General features: G+C 39.9%; 1 long non-coding RNA gene across 1 annotated transcript in view; it reads right to left on the bottom strand.

Annotated features, from left to right (window-relative positions):
- LOC123651357 overlaps window positions 1-20619 on the bottom strand; it is a 41022-nt gene that overhangs the window by 916 nt on the left and 19487 nt on the right. The gene's annotated exons all lie outside the window — the stretch shown is intronic.

The raw sequence follows: 20619 nt of genomic DNA, 5'->3' as shown, positions 1-20619 counted from the left end.
GGCAGTGCACTGTTCACAGGAACATGTTCTGCAAGACCAATATCTAGGAAGGAGAAAAAGACTTAATTATAGGTTATCAGGAATGTACAACGAGCTTGCTGGCTTGGATTTAGGTCACTAGCCTCCAGATATGAGGGTTACATTGGAATTACCCCTTTTAGCCTCCTCAAGAGGAAGGGGCCACTGCCCAGGTGACTCAGACCTCACTCGTGCTGTCAGAGTTAAATCAATACAGATCTCAGGTTCCCGAGGCTCCATGTGACGTAAAAAGCGAGGGATTCTGTATAGGTTCTTCATTTGAACTCACTTCTCCTGAGCAGAAGGCATTTACCTGAGAGACTCGGAGAATGGATCTCCCTGGATTCTAGTTCTAAATTTGACGTATAAAAAAAAATTCCAGGAGTTTTCAGTAGATACTACTTTTCCTTATAGTTTGCAGTTGGAGCGGGGTTACAAAACATTGTACAGGAGGTCAAGATAAATAGTTATTGGGATCATAAAGGAATAATGGCAGAGGGGTTGTAAATGCAAATGAGTGTGGAAATAAAGGCTCTGTGCCTATCTAATAAGGCTGAAACTGATAGGTTGCTTAAACGTGTCAACCGAGCCAGTATATCAGAAAGACAAATCCTGACCTGTTCTGTGGTATGACTGCAAGATGGGCACACGGGGCCAGAGTCATAACATTAAACTATCACAATGATAAATAATGGCAAGGATGTTGTGCTACTGCGCAGCTTCCTGTTCGTTCTAAATGTGAAATAAGCGGTAATCCCGATGATGAAACACCATTCCGGTGAAGTGGTCAGCAGCGTGTATCCTCGCTGGGTTAGAATAATGAGAGCACTTCAAGGCAATTTACTTCCTTTTTAAGAGAAAGAAAAGAACTCTTTATCTTAAATATGAAGTTTATGGATTTTTTTTAATCCCCTGAAATTATCTAGGTAAAACCTTATTGTGGGGATCAGGGTAATGATAGTCAGGGTAATGATAAAAGATGCCATAGGAACTCTTCTTCACCTGCCGGTTACACCGTAGAAGGAATAAAACATAAAACACAATGCTGTGCTGGGGGCGGGTGCTCAGAGATCATTCAACTGAGCCAAAAAATTAAGTGGCTTCTCAAAGTTAACATAGACGGCAGAGTAATAGGATACAGCTCTTTAAAAAAATATATGTAACATGTCAGGTCATGGACAGGAATCAAGAGAGAACCATAGAATATCATCACTTAAGTTTTCTTCCCTACCACTTTAGCCAAAAAGTCTAAGAACAAAAGATTCCTCGCCTCCCCAACTCCCTTCTCTTCTTGGAAGAGCTTCCAAACAGTGGCTACCGTTTTTTACGTATAGGGATGAGCAATGAGGTTGGGAAATGCGTCTGAAAGCTCCAGGAAAGTAAACGAGGCAAGGTGTAAGCAAAATCATCATTGGTGGTTATAAAATGTATCATTGGGAACAATGATCCTCTCCTTCGAAGACATAAATAGGAAATTGCAAAACCTGCACAGAAGCCATCTACACCTGATTGGCGGACTTTGTCAGCAGCCAATGGAAAAAAAAATACAATCCAACAGTCTTTTTAGAATTGCTTGCAGTGGATAAAGCTGCACCCCAAGCTAATTGTCAGTATAATTGGAGAGGAAATGAGAGCTGCTAAAAAAAGAAGACTGCCCCAAAGAGAGAGCGAGACTCCAGGGGTGGGCTGGCTGGCTGACTTCATTAACAAAATAGTCCATATGTTGTTTAAAAGTGGAACTCGTGTCAAAGGTTCTATTTTGATATTTTACCAGGTCAACAGCATCGACCACAGAATTCCCCTCTCCTCCACAATATTCACACCTATTAGACTATGTGCTTCAAGAGACCCTATCCTATACAGCCTCGAGCCTTGCACATAATGCACTCATGAAATGTTTAGTGATATTAAGGAAGATGAGAGGGAGGGAGTGGATGGGTAAATAAATAAGGAAGTAAACACTGAACTAACATGAAATTAATGGCTAGAGAAAAATCATTTATATTAACAAATATCAGAGCTTCATTTTGAGACTCTGGACTGTACGATCATTTGTAACAGGGATATTGCATGTGGTATATAAAAATACATTCATTGTGTCTAGAGTCTAGACGAAGAAAACAAAGCTTAGAAAGCTGTATCTATCATTGCTGTCAGTGCAGAAAGTGCCTGGAGCAAAACTGAATGAGAATTTTCACAAACACTCATCATGAAAAATTTGGTTCCCATGACTAACTTGTCTCAGCAGTCAGATCACTGCCCTTGATTTCTGAAGGAGAAGTCAGGCACCAAGCTCTGTATGGGGCACTGCCCAGCTCAGATAATGATCAGCCACCCTGCCCATACATTCCCATTCATTTCAGGTTTTTGTTTGTTTTACAAAGCCTTTTGCTCCTTGGGTAGTCTGGCTTCTCATCAGATACAGTGCTGATGTTTTTGTCCAAAATATTGTATAACAGTCTCCCATGATATTTCTGTGTAGCAATTTGCATTTCTCAGCCTGAGAGTTGTCTGATTCTTTTTCTTTGTTTCTTTCTTTGTTTTTATTGTCAACAAAAGTAACAACACAATCTGGGAAGCCTCTTTAAAAAGCCACAGAGATATTAGCATTCTACTTTAGAGAACACACAGGTGATCGAATATACTTTTCTATGCAACTGGGAACAGCACTGAGTAGATTGAGAAATCTATACCTGAAGCTGCCATCTAATGGCTTTCAGCCTTGAGTGAGGACTTGGTATTTTCTTCATTCTAGATGAGAGGCCCAGTGCACAAAAATGTGTGCACTCAGGGAGTCCCTCAGCCCAGCCTGTGTCCTCTTCCAGTCTGGGACCCCTCAGGGGATGTCCACCTGCCAGTTTAGGCCCATTCCCAGAGTGATCAGGCTTAAGCCGAAGTCGGACATCCTTAGTGCTGCCGAGGAAGTGGGAGAGGCTCCTGCCACCTCTGCTGCATTCTCAGCCATCAGCCCAGCTTGTGCCTGAGCAGAGCTCCTCCTGTGAGAATGCACTGACCACCAGGGGGCAGATCCTACATTGAGAGTCTGCCCCCTGGTGGTCAGTGTGCATCATAACTATTGGTTGTTCTGCCATTAGGATCAATTTGCATGTTACCCTTTTATTATGTAGGATGATAGAAGAGAAGGAGAGGAGAGAAGGAGAGTGAAAGGAAGGTAGCATCTGGTTTCCTACCTTACTCAATTTTAGGGATTACTATGGAGATCAAATAAACTGTGAAAGGATTTTGAAAACAAGAAAGGGCCTTCCCAATATCAGTGAGGTTGCTTCAAGTTGCCAGACCTTACTGATTGCCTGCCAGGACCCTCCCACACCACCTCCCATCCTAATACTGGTGCTTAATGCTGCCCATCCTGGTGATTCTTGGCCTATGCAAATGGCTGAAATCTACCACACCCCTCCTGCCTCAAATACTCAGTCTCAGGCAGAAGATATATGGCTTCTGAACTGGTTTATGTTCTTATTTGGGGTATAAAAGGGGTTGGAGAGAGAGGTGCTCTATCTTCTGGCACTTCAGGTAGCTTTTGATTGAGGGTGGTGGGCAGCAACTGGCCTGGAAGTTTCAGATCATTCATTTGTGCTAATAGAGGAATCTCCTTCAAGGATGCTTTAGACCTAGGCAAAACCAAGAAATGTATTTCCAAGTAGAAGTGGTTGAGAATTATAGGTCATAAATGCCCGCAGGCAGGTCCCTCCTGCATGGAAGTCATTCTGAAAGAAAGAAGCTGACCAGAAAGAGAAATGGATGGGAGACACTGAGAAAAAAGGCTCCAATGGAACTGGCACTGCTCCTGATCTTTTCAATTTGGCTTCACATTTGTTTGTTTGTCTGTTTGTTTTCAGCTTAAGCTATTTAGTTGGAGTTGGGCTGTTGTCACTTGCAATCAAGAAGTCTGGCTGGTGGGGCAACGTTCAAGTATAAAACTCTGTAGACTGGATGAGTTTTCCAGTCTCTCTTTCTCTCACAGCTGCGGAGGCAATCCATCAGCAAATTCCCTTGGCTTTTTCTTCAGTGTTTCCAGGGTCCCACCACTTCTCAGTACACTAATCACTGTCATCTTTCCCCTAGGTTTTTGTCTCCTACAAGCTCTCTCTGATTCCACCTCTTCCTTCCTATATACTCCTCTCACAATGGCCAGTGATCCTTTTAAAATAGTCATTTCTCTAATCAAAATACTCCAGTGATTTTTTACCTCACTCAGAATAAAATTCCAAGTCCCTGTCATGGAGGCCAAGGCACTCCATGATTTAACCCTTCTGGTCTCTCTGACCTCATCTCCATTACTCTGACCCATGCTTGCTGCACTTTATTCATGCTGTCCCCTTTGATGTTCCTGGAACAAAAGAAATGCCTTCCCACCTTAAGGCTGAGCTGCCTGTGCCTGGAAGGTTTTTCTCTCAGATATCTGCCCATCCTTGTGTAGCCTAACTTCCCCTCACTTTACACACAGGTCTGGGTTCACGTCACCTTATCAGAGAGGCCATCACTGCTCACCCCACGGTATCATTCCAACAGCTCCTGCCCCATTTTTATCTCAGTCCTCCTTCCCCTGCCTCATTTTTGTATACCACTTACCAATATCTATCATTAGGTATGCACTTGTTTACCATCTTTCTCTCACTGAAAAATTGGCCACTGAGGGCAGGAATAGCAGCCATTTTGCTCACTGTCACATCATCAGCACCTAGAATAGCTCCTGGCATCTAGTTGGATTCTGCAACTATGGGTTACACAACGCACGCATGCAAATCCTTATCCTCACTCCAAAGGGAATGCAGACTAAAGGCGAGCGGTCTATGAAAGCAAGCAGATGAGGTCAGACACTCATCAGGTGCTGTCTATCAGTTTTTGGAGGGAGCCCTGGGTAACTCAGCCACTCTGGGTTCAGCATGAGTGACACTGTCTCAGAACACTCTTTCTCAGTCTCTCCCATGTGGACAAGGGGCAGGAAGTCAGCCAGCCTCTCCAAGGGACAGTGATAATAGCAACCCTGGGAGAAAGGCTTTGTTATTTAAGATTAGGAAATTAAGTCATAAGTAGGCTAAATAACTTATCCCAAGTCACGGAATTACTTAGTTGTATAGCTGGGGGTTGGGGATGGGTGAACCACTTCATGCTAGTTTACAAATCCATATTATTAATCACACTGCCACTGGACTTCAAGTGCTCTTTCCATGACCTACAATTTAAACTATAGACCCTATTGCCACTTAGTACACACACAATGTATCACCAAAGTAAAAGCTTCACAAACCGATACTTGACCTCTAACAGGTCTTGGCCAGCAATACAAAACATATTGCACTGAGCTCTGTGTTGATGTTCACACCCCTTCATATCCACCTCCCCCTCAATACTACTTTTAGACAGGTCCCAGGGGTAAATTACACTTAAATCCCTTTTGGCTCAGAGTGAAGGCCCTTGTTAGATGGTCACTCTATGAAAGGAAAGGCTGCTAGCAGAATCCACTGAGATAGAGAGAGATGAGAGGGAGAGGGAAAGAGAGAGAGAGAGAGAGAGAGAGAGAGAGAGAGAGAGAGAGAGAGAGAGAGAGAGAGAGAGAGGAAGAGAATGCTCCCTACTACACAGATTTGCCTTAGTCTAGCCCCACCCCACCAGTTGGATAATTTCTGTCACTCTACAGAGCCAGAAGTGAGTCACTGAGGCTTATTAGCATTCGGCCAAGTCTAATTCAGCCCCGCTCCCTCTCTGCCTTTCACAGCACAGCATCTTTATACATGGAGGTATCTTGCTGGGAGAGAAAGTCTCTGCTTTTTTTTTTTTTTTTTCAACTTCAGTTATCTAATTGTGGGTGTATCCTGCCGTTTTTAGCATTACTATAAACTATTTTTAATATTTAAACTAATTGTCTTTTTATCTCTCATAGTTATGCCTTACAATATTTATAGATGGACTTCTTAAAAATAGCTACATAAATGATGAACCCCTGAGTAGAATAATGATCTATTTTTATGCAATAACTGCTGGTTTTCAGTTGTATAATCTTTGTGTTCCCCAAGGTAGTTTAAACAATTTTTTTTTCTAACTGTTCTAGAAAAGAAGAAATTATTCTAGGACATTTCAACAATACCACAACATATTTTACTTAATTGGCAGCTATAAATTAAAATATTGGGGTCCACTTGTAGATTTTATAGCTCACCACCCCAAAGCCTAATCCAAATAATCAAAGATAGTTGGATCTACTTGGAAAATTTTTATCCAGTTGTATTTATGGCTTCCCTCCAATTTTCAGTTGATTTCCTAAAAGGGCCACAGGACCTCCACTGATTCGAAATCTTGATTCCAGGTGCTGTACATAAGCATCCTTTCTATTCCTAACACTTCACCACCCACTTTTAAAATCCCAGGACTTCCTTGGAAAACCAGTCCTGACCTCCACTGCAGGCTTGCCTCTCAGTTACAATCCCCGGATAGAAGCACCCTGGAAATCTAGTCCTCAATGTAATTTGAAATTTCGTCTGTGAATAGGCATTTCCCTTTGCAAAGTTTTTTTGGAAACTTCTAGACTAAGCTCTTAAATTATTCCTCTCTCCAAAATAGATTAGAGAGTGCACAGGAAAATCTTTAAATATTTTAAAGTATTGAGCTGAATAAAAGTGTTTGGTCATGGAAAGAATAAAGCTTGTTCACATCAGGATCAGAGTTCACATCCAGGGTCTACTATTTATGAGCCATGTGAGCTCTGGTAAGGTCTTCAGTCACAGTGAGTCTCATTTCTCATCTAGAAAACTGAAGGTAGTAATAGAAACTTCACTGCTGTGGGAGGTCTTAGCAATGTAGCATGTAAGGCACCTGACACCTGGTACTCCATAGACGATAAGGTGGTCTGTAGCTGGAGGCTAAGAGGACAGGTTCTAGGGCAATTCCGAGTTTGAACTCTAAACTTGAGCAAATTATTTAATCTCTCTAAGCCTCAATTTCGTCAATTATAAAATGGGAGAGATAACAATAAAAGGGTCTAGATCACAGAGCCTTTGTAACGAGGATTCAAAACATTTTAAAAAATGTGTCACCTAGTAAATGTTAAATAATTGTTAGATTCTAATAATTAATGATACATATCCCTTGATGTGCTATAGGGATAACTGGAAAAATCTGAATATTTTCCTCAAAATATAGGGATTATATTTCTTTTATCCCCCAAATAGGCATTAAAAAGAAAAACTCCGAGACAAATTTTTCTCTGAATCTTGTTTATGTGTTTGTTTTCTGAGCATAAGGCCATTAAAAGTCATTTAAGTTCATAGAACCTTAAACCATATTTTGACCAAGGGAAATTCTGATGCTGAAAATAGTTTCTTCCATTAGGTTGCTGGTCAAATAAATACTGGCCAGTGAAATACTGCTTCCTCAGAGAACTTGGGGAAGATTTATTACTCAAGTGCCCTTGAATATAGTCTCTGCCTGAATCAAATGTATCCTAGGGGCATAAATGACAGCAGGAAAATATCAATGTTTTACCAAAAGCTGAGTTTAATGTATACTCTACCTGGTGATGAATAATTTAAGTAGTCTCCCAATTATTGAGAAACATGAGAGGCAATATTTTATTGTGGGTATGACAAGTTAAGCATGAGTGAAAGCCAAAAATACTCTTCCCTTTTGGCAATACTGGCAGTGTCCCAGTTAACTGATACAGGACAACCAGGAGAAAGTTTCTGTATTTGTGTAATGGGTATAATGGTTCAGCTTTACTTCCATAGTTATAGTATATATTTAGGAATTTAAGCAAATATTGTCCATTGGTATGTTTTTGAGTAACTATCAAAGGAAGTCAAGCTGAGAAGAAAAACCAATATCATTAAAAGTATAAATTAAACTATAATTTTATGTGCTTTTACATTTAATGCTTAGTGTTATCAGAGCATTACTACGTAAGTTGAAAATATTGGTCTATGCCAAAACCAGTGGCATAAACCAATATTTTGGTTCATCTCTATGTGGGTCTGGGCTTACATTGGCTTTAATCCTATCTAGAGCCCAGGGGTAGACTATGCGGTTTTGGAAGAACCCCATCTGGCCCAAGCAGTATGTTTTTTAAATGAACCAAGGTTAGAACATGAAGAAGGATCTCTACCCAAGCAAGTTGGTCACTGGACGCTGGAGTTCCAAGTGTATCCTAAGCCCCATCTGCTCATAGGAAACTCTCTATTTCCTGCTGCTGCTTCCATATATTTGACCAAGGGAAATGTTGATGCTGAAAATAGTTTCTTCCAATAGGTTGCTGGTCAAATAAATACTGGCCAGTGAAATACTGCTTCTGTGCTTGTTCAGACAGAACTGTGATACAGTCTCCACTGTTCTCAGAGAATTACCACGACTTCAGAGCTAGAAGAAGAAGCATAGATCCAGAGGATTTGTGCATATGAATATAGCTGATGCAAGACTGAAACTTTTGGGTAAAGCCTCAGTCATAACAGAAGTAAAAAAAAAAATACATTCCTAGAATAACATAACTATACACATTTCTATTTAACAGATATTACTTGTTTTTCTAGGCTCACAGTATTTAATTCATCCTCTTTCTGGGTACATCTACACACAGTGCTACCATCAGGTCTTCCAAGTCTTCCAGGAACATTAGAGCCAGGCATTTATACTCTTCTGTTTAGACCAAAGAGAATGAAATTCAGAAACAAATATAGTGTACTTTCCCCTCTACCTAAGACCTACCTTCATTTCTTATCTGAAAACTTCCTGCTGTCCTTATAATCAACATCAGGAATGACCATTCCCTTGAGAGAAGCCATAAACACTCTATAAAGGGAAGTAGCCTTAACACTGTGAATTCAAATGAATGACCATTATTTGATTATTATACCACAGGGTAAATCTGAACATAATTCATATGAAAAAGTGACAGAGAAAGACAAGAAATTAAATCATAACATTTCTAAATGTACTTCGTAATTGAGGTATTACTAAATTGTACTGTGCAGTTGTTTCTTGTTACTGTTTCTGATTCATCTCCTTCTGGCTCATTTGCTTGTCATGAATTTTAGAGTCCCAGAGGTACCACAAATGCAATGCTGAATTTGTTTTTTTGCCACAGTAACCTTTTATTGCACTGCTTAAGGCATATGGTTTTGCAATGCTCTTTTATCTGGGATAAAACCAAATAATTGAGACATAATACAGATTCAATAGGAGCCAGGGAACTTAATAAAAATCAGATACCTTTTGACTGCCTTTAACCTCAATTTTCCCTTAAATATCTACTCTTTACCACCTTCACTCACCTTACTTTATTTAATTTAATTTTATTTTCTTCCTTTATTTTTAAAAATATATTTTAATTGATTTTTTACAGAGAGGAAGAGAGAGGGATAGACAGTTAGAAACATCGATGAGAAAGAAACATCCATCAGCTGCCTCCTGCACACCCCCTACTGGGGGTGTGCCCACAACCAAGGTACATGCCTTTGATCAGAATCGAACCTGGGACCTATCAGTCAGCAGGTCGATGCTCTATCCACTGAGGCAGACCAGTTTTGGCTCACCTTCCTTTAATGACAACACTTGTCTTCACCCCCATGTCCAAACTCTTTGAGGACAATGAAACTTTACTTAAAATGTTCAACCAGAAACAGAATCCTTCCTTTCCTCTTCCCTTCCTTCCTTCCTTCCTTCTTTCCTTCCTTCCTTCCTTCCTTCCTTCCTTCCTTCCTTCCTTCCTTCCTTCCTTCCTTCCTTCCTTCCTTCCTGGTTTCCTTCCTTATTTTCTTCCTCTCTTTCTTCTTTTCTCATTTCCCTTCTTCCTTTCTTCCCTCTTTCTATTCATCATTCCTTCTTCTTCATGCAATAAACACGGAGAACCAACAGTGTGACAGACACTGTGCTTTGTTCAGACGGAACTGTGATACAGTCTCCACCCTAAAAATTTTACAGTTTGATGACAGACCTTTGAACATATTATTACATCAAAGTGGGAAAATGTGTGAACATGTTGTTGTGGGGGCACATAATTGCTTGGAGATAAGGGGGGCTGCTCCTCAGGATGTGGGATGTTTGAGCCAGTAGAAGAGATGGAGCTGAGAGGTAGACAGGAGCAGGACCATGGGAGATCACCTGCAGCAAGGGCAGTAAACTTCATCCTGTGGACTAGAGATGGGCTAGCATGGTCCTCTGGTTACATCTCCACCCTGCCACCTATTTTTTTTTCTCAGAGTTTTGTTGGAACATGGCCACCCTTATTTGTTCAGTCTTGGGAAGGCTGCTTTCATCCTACTTGGGAGAGAGTTTAGTTGAGGCAGAGAGCAATTTGGTCTCTAAAACCTAAGTATTCAATCCCTGGCCTTTTACAGAAAAAGTTCGCTGACCCCACAATAACAATAATTTCAATATTTTACCACCGCATGATAGCATACAAGGAAAATAATAACATTTGAAGAGCAGGTTGCATTAAACAGAGATGCAGCTTCTGTCCAGAGGTAACCAGGCTGGGGCCTTGAGCTACTGAGTTCCCTATGTGGATAGACTTAGCCTGCAATGAAGGTCAGCATACCCGCATGCCAGCACCTGTTCTCAGCACAGGGGCTAGGGGAAAACTGCCTTTTGGACTGAGAAGTTACTAGAGAATGTTCAAAGCAAGAGCCTACCTAAGCAATGTTTAATTAGAAAAAATAAGACATTAGACAATTCACAAATAACTTTCTTAGGAAGCCAGAAGTTCAAGGATTTATAATCTTAGCAGAAAGTTAAAATCAATGAAGAAAAAAAAAAAGTATTTATCAATAGTTATCTGCAAAATATACTGCCAAATTATGAGGTGGGAACAAAAACATACACCTAGCATCACACAGCTTGAGCTAACTTCGTGGAAAAGAGTATTCTGGGATAGGAAGGTGACTGAACACCCCAAGTGTTATCTGCAAAGGCCCAGACTATATTGGTGCCACCTGAACCTAGCTTTCCCTCTGAGCAATGGAAAGAGAGAAACCTCCATTGCTGGCTTCTTTGAGAGTAGAAAAGAGATAGGTGCCAACTCTGGCAGCCTTGGTGACTTGGTTTTGATCAAGTTAGAACCAAGAACTCTTGAGAAATGTTGAACTGCCTTCTGCCTACAAACAGTCAGGGTCAGAATAAGGTGCACCTTTCTCTCCACCAGACAGGGCTAACTATGCACATATTTGGCCCCTGTGGATCACATTGCCTTTAACTCTGTCCTCAGAGATCCTAGCTTTAAGAATCTCTTATTAAATCGTCAACACTCCCAAGGCCAGAAATGGCTGCGCCACTTTTATCTAACATCTTATTGAAGCTGCAGTCACTCATGAAAGATTTATTGAGCACCTTCACTCTGTGCCCCCGGGACTGAGCACGGAGCCGGGGACACAGAGTGAAATCCAATGGCCAATGCTTTGTTGAGCAATAGATAAATCAAGGCTCTGTAGGAATAAGACCCAGGATAGTATAGGAGGGTATGTTTGTGTATGTGTTTGTGTGTGTGTGTCTGTAGGTGGCATGTTGTTGGGGGTGGCAAGGACTTTAGATGAAGAACAGCAGCTACAGAAAACAAGTAATCCAGTGACAATTTTCAGCCACTCCACTCTTTGCCTCAGGCTGTCTCTGTAAGACAGTTTCTTCTTATAACATGTTGCCGCACATGCTTGAACAATGTGTTTGCATATTTTCTTCACTTTTGTTCTCTGATGCTCAATCACTAATTTTCCATTTAAAAAACCTGCCCAATCTGACAGCGAACCGGGAAAGCAACAGAGACAAGAGAAAGATTCTTATCAGGACCAAGTGACAGGCAAAGGCAAGCCGGTGTTTGATGTATAGCTGCTGCACTCCTTGGTGACACAATGGCCTGGGAGGTGCCATTCTGCATGCCCATGACCTTCATCATTCTTTTCAGTCATTGTAGCTGCCCTGCTCCTGGTTTTAGGGTGAAGAAAATGAACTGGCCAGAAAAATTGATTTCTCAACGGGTCATATCTCGGTAGCGTTTGAACAATCATTTCAGCGACTTTGAAAATAATGTGTCTTATAAGCCAGTGTGCATTTACTTGGAAATCTTTTCAACTTTATCCATTTGCATTTTATCTTCTCTGTCCTATGACACATATGATGCCTTCTGGTTCCCAGCCCACTCCTTTGTTGGGAGTAAACCTGCTGTCACATTTCTCAGAGATGCAGACCATTAGTTTTGAGATTATTTACCTGATATATGACTTCCATCATACCCCAGCAATAGGGCTAATCCTTTATATAATTGCAAGGATACAATGGGAGCAATTTAAATAAAGTCTTTGTCGGCACAGGATATCATCCAGTTTGATGAACACTTTTATTCTATGATAAAGGAAGACTGAAGCTTAGAAATGTCATCTGCTGTTAAACCTTACAAGACATGAGTACATCGGATTCATTTGATGTGGTGCTCAAAAGATGAAAGAACATTGTAGTGGTATTTAGTGTTTTCTTAAAAATTGATCTTGAGGTAATTCTCGCTCAGTTCACTTATTTCTATGACATTCAAGTCAATTCCACCAAGATCCTTGGAGAATCTACGACAGCATGTGCCAGATATTGGGCTAGCCACTGGGAACCCTACAATTTACAAAATGCTCCTATGTAATACCCTTGGAAAGCCTGATAAGAAAGAATGAAATACCTGGCGGAATTGCTGGGTTGTCATATAGTCTGTGTCCCCCCGCCCTCAGATTCTCTCTCCACCTTTTCTAGTTCTTCAAACCCCTGAAACCTAACCTAGGTGAATAAGGTAATGGTTAATTGTATGTATTAACTTGGGTAAGATATGGTGGCCAACTGTTTGGTCAAATACCTGTCTAGATGTTTCTGTGAAGAACTTTTTTAATGTGATTAACACTTAAATTAGTAGACTCAAGTAAAGCAGATTATCCCCCATAATAGGGGTGTGTCTTATGCAATTAATCAAAGGCTTGAGAGCAGAGACTGAGGTCCCCTGAGAAGGTAGGAATTGTACCTTTGGATTCAATATTGCAATAGCATATATTCCCTGGGTCTCCAGCCGGCAAGGCTGCTCTGCAAATTTCAGACTTGCCGGCACCTACTATCGTGGGAGCCAATTTCTTTAAAATCTCTCTCTCTCTCTCTCTCTCTCTCTCTCTCTCTCTCTCTCCCTCTCTCTTTCTCTCTCTCATATGGAGGCTCCCTACTCTCTCACTTTGGACTGATTTGGCCAATAGGAGATGCAGACAGGAGATCAGACTGGGGAATGAGAATGAAGTTCCCCTAGTTCTCTTTCTTGAAGCCAGAGGTTAGCAATGACTGTGTCCATCCTACTTAAGGCCTTGGAAGCAGCCAAGGGGCCCTTTCTTATCCTAATGTTCTAGATCTCTCTCTGTCTGGGGTCCAGTAATCACTCTCACCCTCCAGGCCTAGGGGAAGCTATAGTTACTAGTGTTATTTACTTGGGGTATTCACCACACCTTGTTGGTGTCCTTCATCCCCATCGTACCTATATGCAAATAACGACTTACTAAGTGCTCCCAAAGGTATCAGTTTGAGTGTGCAGCAATGGCTTAGTGATTCTGATTCACAGACATTCAACAAATATCCTCTCTTCCCATTGTTTAACAACAACAACAAAAAAAGGTTTGGAATACATAGTACATAGAGATTCAATATGTGGATTACTATTTGCTGGTGTCTATGAATTGTTTAGGGGTAAATTATCTTCAGTGTGAACTTGTTTACAAACAACTTTAAAAAGAATTTTTAGAGATGGAAGGAAATTCTTTTTAAAGTTGTTTGTAAACAAGATTATAATATTATTGACTAGTACAACCCTGATTCAACTCAACTTTCACAATGAAGAAATTAAATGCAGAGAGGTTAAAAAGAAAATCACAGGATAACAATCAGTATGAGAACTGATTCTAAAACATAGATTAAACTTAAAATTGTTAAGCCTGGCCAGCATGGCTCAGTAGTTGAGCAACAACCTTTGAAGCAGGAGCTTTCAATATGATTCCTGGTCAGGGCACATGCCCAGGTTGCAGGCTTGTCCCCAGTAAGGGGTGTGCAGGAGGCAGCCAATCAATAATTCTCTCTCATCTTTGATGTTTCTATCTCTCTCTTTCTCCTTCTTCCTTCCTCTCTGAAATCAATAAAAAACAATTTAAAAATTCATCCTAGACTTTTACATCTTAAAATCCATAATTTCAAATATACCTTTACTTAAAGTCATTCTGTGGATAAAAGAGGTCTCATAGAAAAAGGTCTTACTTATTGGATGAGTCAATGTATTTTATTCTGCTTTCTCTAGTTATAATTATTTAATCCCCAAAGTATTGGCAGCATAGCCTCTTATCAGACACATATATTTATCTGCACAAAGATCTATGACTCTCCCCTAATGTAGAGGTCTTCTCCTAGTGTGATTAGTGCAAACAACAGATAATGATGACCTCTATGTCTTGTTTGGCAGTCAAAACTTGACAAATTAGTAAAACCACACAACTGTCTCAATCTGAACAAAAGTCTGGGCCTTTGCTAATTTTTTTATTCTTTAAAACATTTTATTACAGTATAACTGGCATACAATATTATATTAGTTTCAGGAGTACAACATGATGATCCACATTTATATACCTTACAACATGATCACCACACTAAGTCTAGTAACCATTTGTCTTCTGGCAAGATTATAATATTATTGACTATATTCTTCACCTTTTTCACCCATTCACCCACTCCCTTCCTTCCAGCAAATATCAGTTTTCTGTTTCTTTAAGTCTTTGTTTTGTTTGTTCATTTGTTTAATCTTGTTTATCCTAACGTTTATAATGGTCCCATTTATGATAAATTGGATAAACCTATCTGTTATGTATTTAATGGTTGTGTCTGCCAAAATTCACATGTTGGAATCCTAATCCCAGATACAATGCTATGGTATTAGGAGATGGGGCTTTTGAGAAGTGATTAGACCATGAGGGTGAAGGCCTCAGGAATGGAATTAGTGCCCTAATAAGGGGCTGAAGAGACCAGAGTTGCCCCCTTCTACCATGTGAAGATATAGCAGAGAGCCAGGAACCAGGTGCTCACCGCACACCGAATCTGCAGGTGTTTTCATCTTGAACTTTCTGTCCTCCAGAACTGTGAGAAATAAATGTTTATTATTTAAGCCACCTAGTATATGATATTTTTGTTATAGCAACTTGTATAGATTAAAATACCAATCTAAAATAGCAATTGTTTCTGGATCTGAGTCTTAGTATAGCTGTAATAGAATACATTTGGACAATTCTCCCTTGTTTTCAGGACTTTTCAGTAAACTCGTATGAAACTATATCATATTTGAGAACAGAAGTAGACTTTTTTTTGGAAGCCTATAAAATTTATGTCCAAAAAATAGAGCAGCTACGCACATCAAGTCTCAAGCCCCTAAACAGCTGACAAGTGTCCCTGAGATCCTCTTAATTATCTTGCCTGGATCAGAACCACTGAAGCTGATCGGAAGCTGCTGTACAATCCTTGCTAATCCCTGAAAACCAGCCTCTACCTCCCCACCCGCCCTTCCAACTATAGAAGAGAGTTCTTTTTCTGGCTTCTCACAGATTCAAGAGGGGAATAGTTTATTATGACTTGGATAAGACTGAGAATCCACCTGAGCCCCAGTGCCTCAGGAGGCTCTTCTCAGCCAACGCCTCAGATGCCTGCATTTCAGTACTCACCTGAAAGGAGACCAAAGCTCCTCTCCTACCCTCCCTCCTCCAGTGCCCCACTATCCCTGCCTCATACTTTTCACTATAGATTAAAAACATGTCATTCCATTTTTAGTTGAACTGTATTTTCTCAGTTTCGATGTGTTTCTTCCCAGGCACCAGTGTGGAGGTGAGTTGTGATTTATCAGTCACAAGATAGCAGGAACAAGAGCTTCTGATGCTGACCCTCTTCAGCACAGTACTTCAACGTGTTTTATGGGAAAAAAGACATTATTGTTTAACATAGGTGAAACAACCATTAGCTTTTGCTTTGTTTCAAATGCTCTAGTTAGCTAAGAAGGAAGGAAGGAAGGAAGGAAGGAAGGAAGGAAGGAAGGAAGGAAGGAAGGAAGGAAGGAAGGAAGGAAGGGAAGGGAAGGGAAGGGAAGGGAAGGGAAGGGAAGGGAAGGGAAGGGAAGGGAAGGGAAGGGAAGGGAAGGGAAGGGAAGGGAAGGGAAGGGAAGGGAAGGGAAGGGAAGGGAAGGGAAGGGAAGGGAAGGGAAGGGAAGGGAAGGGAAGGAAAGGGACTCACCTTGATAGAGTCGTCTATACTCACATATCTCATTTTTGCTGCACTGGCTCACATGGCTGAAGGCTGCCTGGGCTGCCTTCATGGGCTCTGTCTTCCTCTATGGTCTCTCAAGCATTGTAGTCTCAGGCTAAGCAGAGTTCTTACACAGCAGATGAAGGCTCTCAAAGCAGGAGTTCCAAAAGAACCAGACATTTGTTAAATGGTCCTTTCTGACATAGTTTTGGAAGTCACTTGCTATCATTTCTACTATTTTCTGTTGATTAAAAAAAATGGGTCCTAAGGCCAGAGGAGAATTAGACTATTTCTCTGGAGGGGAGACTGGTAAGATCACAGTAGCAAGGCACATAGATGGGAAGCATTGATGGGGCCCATATTTGGAAAACTCCAACTTGCACATCCACACTTCTCTCCTCTGTCTTCTCAATATTCAGTGTTTACAGTTATATATTACTAGAGTCCCAGTACATGAAATTTGTGTATGGGGGAGAGGGCTACCCTCAGCCCAGCCTGCATCCTCTCCAATCCAGGACATCCCTTTCACAATCTGGGACTGCTGGTTCCTAATTGCTCACCTGCCTGCCTGCCTGGTTGCCCCTAACTGTTTCCCCTCCCCGTTCCCTCCCGCCAGCCTGGTTGCCCCTAATTGCCCCTCCTGCCATCCTGGTCACCCCAACTGCCCACCCCCTGCTGGCCTGGTCACCCCACAAAGCCTTTGTTGTATCGTCCATTTGGTTGTTTCAATCGTCACAGCCCTGTTTTTTTATATTAGGATTACAATGTAATTACTTTCCACAGCTGGGCCACATAGCACACAATAGTTATATCACTTTTGTTTTACCTGATTTTATTTTTCTGTAAGTTAACAATTGTAGAGAGAGAGTGTGTGTGTGTGTGTGTGTGTGTGTGTGTGTGTGTGTTTGATGACATTATTTTTAAGGAATGAGAAAGATAGTGGTTACAAGGGATTTTCCCAACAAAGACTAGCAGCAATACAGCAGCTGAGCTGTGGCTAGAGAGCCAATTGGCCTTTGGATATATTTAATAATGTCTGATAATATAATTATTTCTTCATTTAGCTAAAAATATCTAGTCAAGAAGTGAGGAAAAAAGAAAGAGGCAATCAACTATTACTCTTCTCTAAATACTGATTTTATTGTTTTAAAAACCCATTTTATTCAGGTATGAACTATAATAAAGCACACTAATTGTACATATACAGCTCAGTGAACCCTTTACATTTGTTTCTTCTGCAACCATCATTGTGTCAAGGTAGAGAACATTCCCAGAATCCCAGAAATTTTCCAGGTGGTCCTTCTCAGTCAGCACTTCACTGAGAGGTAGTCACTATTCTAACCTCTAAATCCATAGCTTAGCTTTGCCTGTTCATGAATTTCATGAAAAAAATTCCTACAGTTTGTACTCTTTAGTTTCTAGCTTCTTTTGTTCTTAATTATGTGCATAAAATTTATATGTTATTATCTGTACTTGGAGTTTATTCCTCTTAATTTTTTTCTCCCTATTTAGTGTTCTATTATATTAATACTATATTAATAATATTATATTAATAATGCCTGGTGCATGAAATTCATACACGGGTAGGGTTCCTAGGCCTGGCCGGCAATCAAGGCTGATCAGGTTCCCCATCTCCCCGCCTCCCCACCTCCTCCTTTTCTTGCTCCCTCAGCACCCTGCCACCGAAGCTGGTCACTTGCCATGTTCTGTGCAACCCTCTAGTGGTCAACACATGTATTAGCGAGCCATTGAAATCCCATTCTCCAGGTCAAACTCCCAAGGGGACACTTTGCATATTAGCCTTTTATATATATATAAATATATATATATATATATATATATATATATATATATATATATATATATATAGATTCCATCATTTATTTACTCATTTCAACTGATGGTAATTTTGGTTATTGGTTTCAGTTGGGCTACTAAGAATAAAGGTGCTGTGAAGATCGTTGTACATATATTTTTGTGACTGCATTGATTCATTCTCTTGAGTATGTATCTAGGAGTTAAATTTCTAGTCACATGTTAGGCATATGTTAATTTAGTAGATACTTCCAAATTGTTCTCCAAATGTGATTGCTATGTTCTTCATTCTCTCCAGCAATGTAAGAAAGTGTCAGATACTCCACTTCTTTGCCAATCTATTAATATGTTCCAAAATTATTCCATCAACTATTTTTTCTCCATCAAATTTAAATGAAGACCAGTTGATTGAAATATCCTGATTTTAATGACTATTATAAGAAAACTTTGCCATAAAGATGCCACCCACTCTCTGATAGCTATATAGTTATAGTTACTTTTAATGCTTCTTACCTGACTTTTTGTCCTTTATCTGGGTCTGGTATTTTCTACTCCCTCTAAAACCATTTTCCATTTTAATGTTAATTCCCTGAAGTATCCTTGAACAGTTTCACTTATGTTTTTCGTAGAAGAACCTCTTGAGACTGAATCACACTCATCAAATCTAAATCACTAGTTTTCAACAAGCATCTTCTTATTTATTTGGTTACCAAGTTTATTTTTTAATGTTGATTCAATTACTTGAAAAAAACACGGAAACAATTGTGATATATTGGCCAAATGAAGAACTGGTACAAAGAGTTCCATAACACAAAATATAAAATTTAAAAATATTAACGGGGAATCATGCTTATAAAAAGAACTCTGAACAGCGAAGATCTGTGCTATTATCTGAGAGAGATTATCTACTCTGTGTCCAAATTGACTTATTGCCATTGCTCCTCTTTCCCATTTTACATGTGAAGCTCTAAACCTGATTTTAACTCCAATAAGTGTCTGATTCTTTCATTTCCATTTAGAGTGGATGAGCTCATGAAGAGGGAGCAGCTACTTAAATCAAATAAAAATGTTAAAACACTATGTAGAAGAAAAATCTGTTAAAAGGGAACTGCTATATATTTTTAAAAGTATATTTTATTAATATATTCAACATGTCCAAAAGGGACACACAGGTAATTCACACAAGTAATGAATAACTGTAAATATTGAAAGAAAAATCTCATGGAACTATCAAAGTGTCATTCTATAAGAGGCCAAAGAATTCAAAAAATAATAATAAGATTCAGTTTGTGAACCAAGCTTCTAAGTTCAGCAACCTGACTTTGTCAGCACACAGAGAGTAAACCCATGTCTTAGGGCTAATTCCTAACAAAGCAAGTTCACCAGAATTATACACACATCAGGATTATAACTTATGAATTAAAAATGAGGAGCATAACTGTTTCAATGCTTAAAACACATCAGCATTTTCAGTGCATTTTCTCCCAATAGAAATAAACAATAATCATAAAGCTGTCTCATGAGCAAGAGAGTTAGTTTTAATGGCATCAACCCAGGTAATTCAATACATACATTTCCACAGAGAGAAGAGAGGAATACTTTGTCTACAGCATTTCTTCCACTAGTTGTAAAAAAAACCTATTCTAGCTAACTTAAGCAGAAAAACTATTTATTAAAGGACATTAGTTAGTTTACAGAATCTTCATTGGACCGGAGGCTTGGAGACAATGAGCCAAGGGTAACACCAAAGTTTAATTAATCCTCCGACTCCTTCTTTTCCATACTGTATATTTTCATGGGATTTTTGTTGTTGTTGCTAAGAATTATTTTTAACTGATGCTCATTTAAAATTAACTAATGCTTATTACCTAAAATTTGGAAAGCCTACATAATTGGCAATATGAACCCAAAAAGTGCCATCTGAAGATAAGTTTATTCTTCTCCCCTCTGCCTATTTAAGTTCATCTTTGTGACTGCTTTCTTCTTACTCCTTAAAATGAAATTTAAGGCAGATTTTATGAAATGTGTTACTGTTCATAAATAAAAAGAATGCCTTACTCATTGTTAGTCATAATAATTACCTCACTGCAGAGATTTAATTATAAAGATTTGCATAATAATAAAAATCCTAAGCTTTCTAAATATATAAATCTCTCCTGCATGCAGTTGGAAACCTCTAGTAGCAGGTGATATGACAGGGTGGCCAATTTCTTCTTTTTGCTTCCAGCCCCTCACATCCCTTCTCTTAACTGGCCATCTGAGGTGCCTGGTGATGCCTCTGGGAGGCAAAGGAGCCGGAAGCATCAGGAAAAGCCCGCCCTGAGTGATCCAATGCACTTGGTGATGATTTCTTCCATGCCTGTTGGATAATGAAAGCTGACTTTTCTTCTCAAGGGCACTCCTCATGGACTCTTTGGGGGCCCCACTAGGATCATTTGTCTAGTCTTTTTATAACGCAGGCAATAATGTTTTCCTTGAACTGGCTACTAACCTTTCCTCTCTTTG

This window comes from Pipistrellus kuhlii, unplaced genomic scaffold (assembly GCF_014108245.1).
Source record: "Pipistrellus kuhlii isolate mPipKuh1 unplaced genomic scaffold, mPipKuh1.p scaffold_m20_p_5, whole genome shotgun sequence".
Classification (NCBI taxonomy): Eukaryota; Metazoa; Chordata; class Mammalia; order Chiroptera; family Vespertilionidae; genus Pipistrellus; species Pipistrellus kuhlii.
The sequence above is the reverse complement of the archived record's forward strand: the minus strand, read 5'-3'. Positions and strand labels throughout refer to the sequence as shown.